At 43.7% G+C, this 5,553-nt stretch overlaps 1 pseudogene across 1 annotated transcript; it reads right to left on the minus strand.

The window, feature by feature from the left end:
• Nucleotides 1-4,377: 4,377 nt before the first annotated feature.
• On the minus strand, nucleotides 4,378-4,938 carry LOC308525572 (jun dimerization protein 2-like; annotated as a pseudogene). The gene has a single exon. The product of its transcript is annotated as a jun dimerization protein 2-like (transcript).
• Nucleotides 4,939-5,553: the final 615 nt, after the last annotated feature.

The following is a 5,553-nucleotide window of genomic DNA, read 5'->3' on the forward strand; positions in this document are numbered from 1 at the left end:
TTTTATAAAGAGACCACTTCAGTTGACTGATTTCTCATTTCCTCCAAAGTCAGAATACTTTCAAAAGTCAAATTGATCCTGCAACATAGAAAAAGGATTATACACACTGAGCAAGTGGCATTCAACCCAGGAATGCAAATGCTTTAATATTCCTAAATCAATAAATGTAATATATCATATTAATAAAGGGTAAAAACCACACAATCATCTCAATAGATGCAGGAAAGCATTTGACAAAAGTCAATTCATAATAAAAATTGTCAACAAACTTGAAAGAGAAGAGAACTTTCTGTTAAAGGGCATCTGTGAAAAACCTACCACTAACATCATATTTAATGGTGGAAAAATAATGCAAGAATATCAGCTCTTCTACTCAGTGTACTGGAGGTTCTAGTGATTGACAATCACAAGAAAAAGAAAAGGCGTCTAGATTAGAAAGGAAGAAGTAAAATTGTCTTTATTTGAAGACAACATGATTCTGTATGTAGAAGATCAGAATACACGTGTGCATGCAGACAAACCCCTATTAAAATTAAACAAGGGCCCTAACCGGTTTAGCTCAGTGTATGGATCATCGGCCTGTGGACTGAAGGGTCCCTGGTTGGATTCCGGTCAAGGTCATGTGCCTTGGTTGTGGGCACATCCCCAGTTGGGGGTGTGCAGGAGGCGGCTGATCTATGTTTCTCTCTCATCAATGTTTCTAACTCTCTATGCTTCTCCCTTCCTCTCTGTAAAAAAATCAATAAAATGTATTCTAAAAAAATTAAACAAGGTCAGCAGGGTTGCAGAATACAAGATTAATATATGGAAATAAATTGTATTTCTATATATGAGAATGAACAACCTGAAAATAAATATAAAACAATTCCATTCACAACAGTGCTAAAAAGATATATAAAAATAAATTTAGCAAAAGAAGTGCAAGATTTGTACAATAAAGTTTTAAAAACATTTCTGAGAGAAATTAAGTGTGATTTAAATAAATGAAGAGACACCACATTCACTGATTGGAAGACTCAATATTGTTAAGATGACAGTTCTCCCCAAATTGATCAATAGATTCAACTCAATCTCCATCAAAATTCCAGCAGGATTTTTTGCAGAAATAATTGACAAGCTGTACCTAAAATGTACATGGAAATCAAAAAGACAGAATAGCCAAAAAAAAATAAAAAAATAAAAACTTCGTAAACTTTCATTTCCTACTCTTAAAACTTAATATAAGTTATCAGAACTGTTTGGTACTGACATAAGAATAAACATAGATCAATGGGACAGATTTGAAAGTTTAGTAATAAATCCTTATATTTATGGCCAGTTGATTTTTTACAAGGACAGCTTGATGGAAAGGAGAATTTTTAACGAATGGTCCTAAGTCAACTGGAAATCCATATTCCAAAAGAATGAATGTAGACCCTTATCTCACACTATACAAAAATTAATTAAAAATGGGTCAGTGACAGTAATGTAAGCTAAAGCTATAAAACCTTAGAATAAGACAGGAGAAATTAAGAACTTGGGTTAGGCAAAAATTTTTAAGACCCAACCAGGAAGTATGATCTATAAAAGAAAAAACTGATAAATTGGACTTAATAAAAATACAAAATTTGGGAGTGCAACTGGGTTAAGTGTACATAATACCTCTCTATACTATCTTTGCAACATCCTGTGAATCTTTATTTCAAAATTAAAATGTTCTTAGAAACAACTTTGCACTCAAAAGGAATCATTAAGAAACTGAAAAGACATCCCACAGACTGGAGAAAATATTTATAAATCACATATATGGCAAAGAAAAATGTATCTAGGATATACAAAGAATTCTCACAACTCAATAAGAAGACAATCCAATTTTTTGTTGTTGTTAATCCTCACCTGAGAATATTTTTCCATTGATTTTTAGAGAGAGTGGAAGGGAGGGGGGGAGATAGAGAGAGAAACATCAATGTAAGAGAGACACATCAGTTGGCTGTCTCCCACACATGCCCTGATCAGGGTCAGGGATTGAGTCTGCAACCGAAGTGCTGCCCTTGACTGGAATCAAACTCGGGCCCCTTCAGTCCACAGGCCGACGCTGTATCCACTGAGCCAAACCAGCCAAGGCAAGAAAATCCAATTTTTTAATGGGCAAAAGAAATTGATAGATATATCTCAAAATAATGTATAAGTGGCTTATAAGCACATGAAAAGATGCTTAACATCATTAGTCATTAGGGAAATGCAATTAAAACCACCAAGTTACCACTTCATAGCCACCAGGATGGTTATTATCAGAAAGACAGACAATAACAAGTGGCAAAAATGTTAAGAAACAGGAATTCTCACACATTGCTGATGGAAATGTGGAAAAGTACAGCCACTTCAGAATAGCTTTTCAGTTTCTTAGAAGGTTAAATATAAATTTTTTATATGAACCAGCAATTCCATTCCTACATATCTATTCAAAAGTAATAAAATACATGTTCACACAAAGATTCACACAGTAATGTTTATATCAGCATTACTCCTAATAGTCAAAAAGTGGAGCAAGCCCAAATACTGATCAGCTGGTGAAGGGAAAAACAAAATGTGGTATATCGGTATGTCCATAAATACCAACAAAAAAGTGTAAAATACAGATACAGACTACAACATGAATGAACTTTAAACAGATACTAAATTAAAGAAGCCAAATACAAAAGATTACATGTTATATGATTCCATTTATATGAAACTAGAGGCCCGGTGCACGAAAATTCATGCACTCATGGGGGTAGCGGGGGGTTCTCAGACTGGCCTGCACCCTCTCGCAATCAGGGACCCCTAGGGTAGAGTCCCTAGGCCTCGCCTGAGATCAGGGCCTATGGGGCTTTTCTTCCCCCGGCTGCTGGCAGCTGGCCCTGCCCCTGCCGCTGCCACTGCTTGCCATCTGTGCAGCGCTGCTCCCCCTCCCCTGCCACCGGTGGCCTCCCTCTGCAGGCTACAGGCGTGGGGTGTAATTGCTTGGCTGGCCTGGGCCTCCCTCTGCGGGGCAATCGCTGGCCAGGCCCGCACACTGCACAGCGTTGCTGGCCGGTGACTTGGGCCTCCCTCTGTGGAGTGATCGATGGCAGGGCCCCCAGATTGATCACCCCCCAGAGGGAGGCCCCACCCACCTGCTGCAGCGCCACCAGGTAGCCTGGGCCACCCTCTTCCTTTCTTTTTTTTTTTTTTTTTTTTAAGTAAGAGCAATGTTTACTGAGCAATACAGAACTGAGTACTATGAAGGGTTTACCAGGGTGTAAATGCACCATACCCCCACCCCTGCCACCCCCAACACCCAGAGACTACAGTACTTAGAAGTTACACGCAATGGCCATAACTGTTGAATATCTGTTTGTAACAAACAAACCATAGCGTATTTATACTGTATCACACCAAGTGATTATAGAAATCCATTTATATATTGCTTGTATAAAATCTCTTTTTGGCCCTAACCGCTTTGGCTCAGTGGATAGAGCGTCAGCCTGCAGACTCAAGGGTACCAGGTTCGATTCTGGCTAGGGGCATGTGCCTTGATTGTGGGCACATCCCCAGTGGGGGGTGTTCAGGAGGCAGCTGATCGCTGTTTCTCTCTCATAGATGTTTCTAACTCTCTATCCCTCTCCTTTCCTCTCTGTAAAAAGCAATAAAATATATTTTTTTAAAAAAATCTTTTTTTTTGTAAAAAATATATTTTAAAAAAAAGAAAGAAAGCATAAAAAACATGTGCAGTTGAAAGCCCTGCCAGGACAGCCAGTCTGTAAACATTCAGTGAGTATGCGCTTTGTCAGGGCGCCCGTGCCTTGTGCCCACAGCAACTCCAGCAGTGCCGGCGAGGGTGTGCCCCTGATGCCACTCCAGGCAGGACTGAGCTGGACCACGGTGGGTGGGTACAGCAGGGCCTGGCACTGTGCCTTTCTCCAGCCTTGCATCAGGATCAGAGTCAGGGTCAGGGTCAGGACTGGGGGCAGGCAAATTGCAGTTTCACTCTGAGTTCCATACTCAGCCTAATTTTAGTTGCAATTCATGGCTTTTCCAGGCTGCTCGGAGGTCCTTTGGGTGGGTGCCCTGGCGGAGAGGCCGGAGAAGTGCCCACAGCTGCCTGGTTGGGCGTCTCTCCGGCCCAGAGCCTCTATCCTGCCTCCTGCAAGCCTGGCCCCAGGCAGAACAGGCCCCCCCTCAGGACTACTTTTGTCTCAGCGCTTGGTTCTGGGTTTCATCAGCCTGCGTTTCTTCCCCTGGTGTGGCTGATCTGAGTTTCACAAAAAAGCCTGGCCAATGCTGGCTGTGCTGAGCTTCGTTGAAGAGTTTTTCATGCATCAAGGAAGAGCCCTCTGGAGCCCTCCTCCTCCTCTTCTTCCTCCTCAAAGCCCATGGTCACTTCTTCTCCAGCTGCTCCAGCAGCGGGTTGCCTTCCGAGTCGGGGGTCTTAACACTGTTGGTCCTGACGATGCAGGTGGGGCGATGCCAGTTGAGCATCAGGATGAGCTGCTGCCACTCCTGCTTCAGCTCCTCCATCCGGGTTTTCAGCTCCGCATTCATGAGCCCCAGCCGCTCAGATTCCCCTGCAGACACTCCATCTGCTCCTTCTTGTTCCGGCCTCGGGCTGCCACCACTTTGTTCTTTTCCCGGCGCCTTTTCTTCCTCATCTAGCTCACTTTTCACAGGTTGAGGCCTCTTGCCCAGTTTCACCTCCAGGAAGTGCAAGGGGGTGATCATGGCCCCAATGTTGTGGATGTCAGCGTATTTCAGCTCCTCTGCAATCAGGGCCGAGCTGGGGAGTCCGGTCAAGGGGCCGAGCCCTGGCAGAGAGCCCCCAGTCATGGAAGGGTCCGGGATCTGCCTAAGCATTATAGCAGGAGGAGTGGCAGTCCAGCCCTGCAGAAGCCATGGGCAGAGGCTGCGACCCCAGGGCCTGGGCCAGGCTGCAGGCGCCATGCCCACTCAGGAGCAGCCATGGCGCCAGCCCTGCCCTGCAGTATCTACTGCCACCAGCACCTCCCATCACAGCCACAGAGCGTCCCTCCCACAGGTTGTGGCTGGCAGCCTGGGTCTCCCTCTTTGAGGTGATCAATTGCAGGGCTCTGCCTGCCTGCCTCATCACCCCTAACCACTCCTGCCTACCTGATCGCCCCAAACCACTCATCTGCCTGCCTGATCAACCCCTAACCATTTACTGGGGATGCAGGGGGGCGGGCCAGTCCTGGCCAGGGGCCCTGGTGCTTCTAGTCACTGGTCGTTCTGGTCTTCTGCTGTTTCAGTAGCTGGGCTTTTATTATATAGGATGTCCAGAAAAGGAAAATCAATAATGACAGAAAAGTAAATTCATGTTTGCCTAGGTTTGTGTTGGGAATGGGGATTAATTGTAAACAGATATGAAAGATCTGTTGGAGAAAAGAAAATGTTCTAAAACTGGATATGGTGATGTTTGTACCACAAGGTAAATGTACTAAAAAATCATTGAATTGTATGCTTAAAATGGGTGAATTTGTGGTATATAAATTATAAAGTTATTTAAAAAAAGAAAAGATCAAATTCTTATATTAACTTTTA

Source organism: Myotis nattereri (assembly GCF_964212035.1).
Source record: "Myotis nattereri genome assembly, chromosome: 9".
Taxonomy (NCBI): domain Eukaryota; kingdom Metazoa; phylum Chordata; class Mammalia; order Chiroptera; family Vespertilionidae; genus Myotis; species Myotis nattereri.